At 26.1% G+C, this 460-nt stretch overlaps 1 protein-coding gene across 1 annotated transcript in view; it reads left to right on the top strand.

Annotated features, from left to right (window-relative positions):
- LOC119591805 (zinc finger protein Xfin-like) overlaps positions 1-460 on the top strand; it is a 16,139-nt gene that overhangs the window by 11,575 nt on the left and 4,104 nt on the right. The window lies entirely within an intron of this gene.

Here is a 460-nt window from a genome sequence, read left to right as displayed (position 1 = left end):
AAGATGGATAACTGCTTAAGGATATGGAAAATAATTCATAGAATATTCATATAATAAGAAAACATTCCTCAGTATTATTACTTGTTAAAGATCATCATTTAACATATATAGAACAGTAAGTAATCAATATATTATATGTGTTTCTTATGATTTTTTGTGAATTTGGATTCAGCATTTCATCATTTGACAAACTATTTTTGTTTATCTGTTGAATCTTCAAAGTAAATTACCTCACTGATTATTGATTTTGTCATTCATAAGGGAAATTATGCACCTCTCCCTCCCCTATACAAGTATGTTATTTATAGGCTAATGATGTATAAGTAGTGAATGATTTTGATGTTAGAAGGTAATTTTAAATAGCAAAAAGAAAAAAATCAAAGATATTATCTCATGAAAATCTTGATTATATTCACTTCAAATCTTGGTAGTCACAAGTGAACCTAAAACTATGATTACT

Source organism: Penaeus monodon, chromosome 29 (genome assembly GCF_015228065.2).
Source record: "Penaeus monodon isolate SGIC_2016 chromosome 29, NSTDA_Pmon_1, whole genome shotgun sequence".
In the NCBI taxonomy this organism is placed as follows: Eukaryota; Metazoa; Arthropoda; class Malacostraca; order Decapoda; family Penaeidae; genus Penaeus; species Penaeus monodon.
This window is presented reverse-complemented; position numbering and strand designations above follow the sequence as displayed.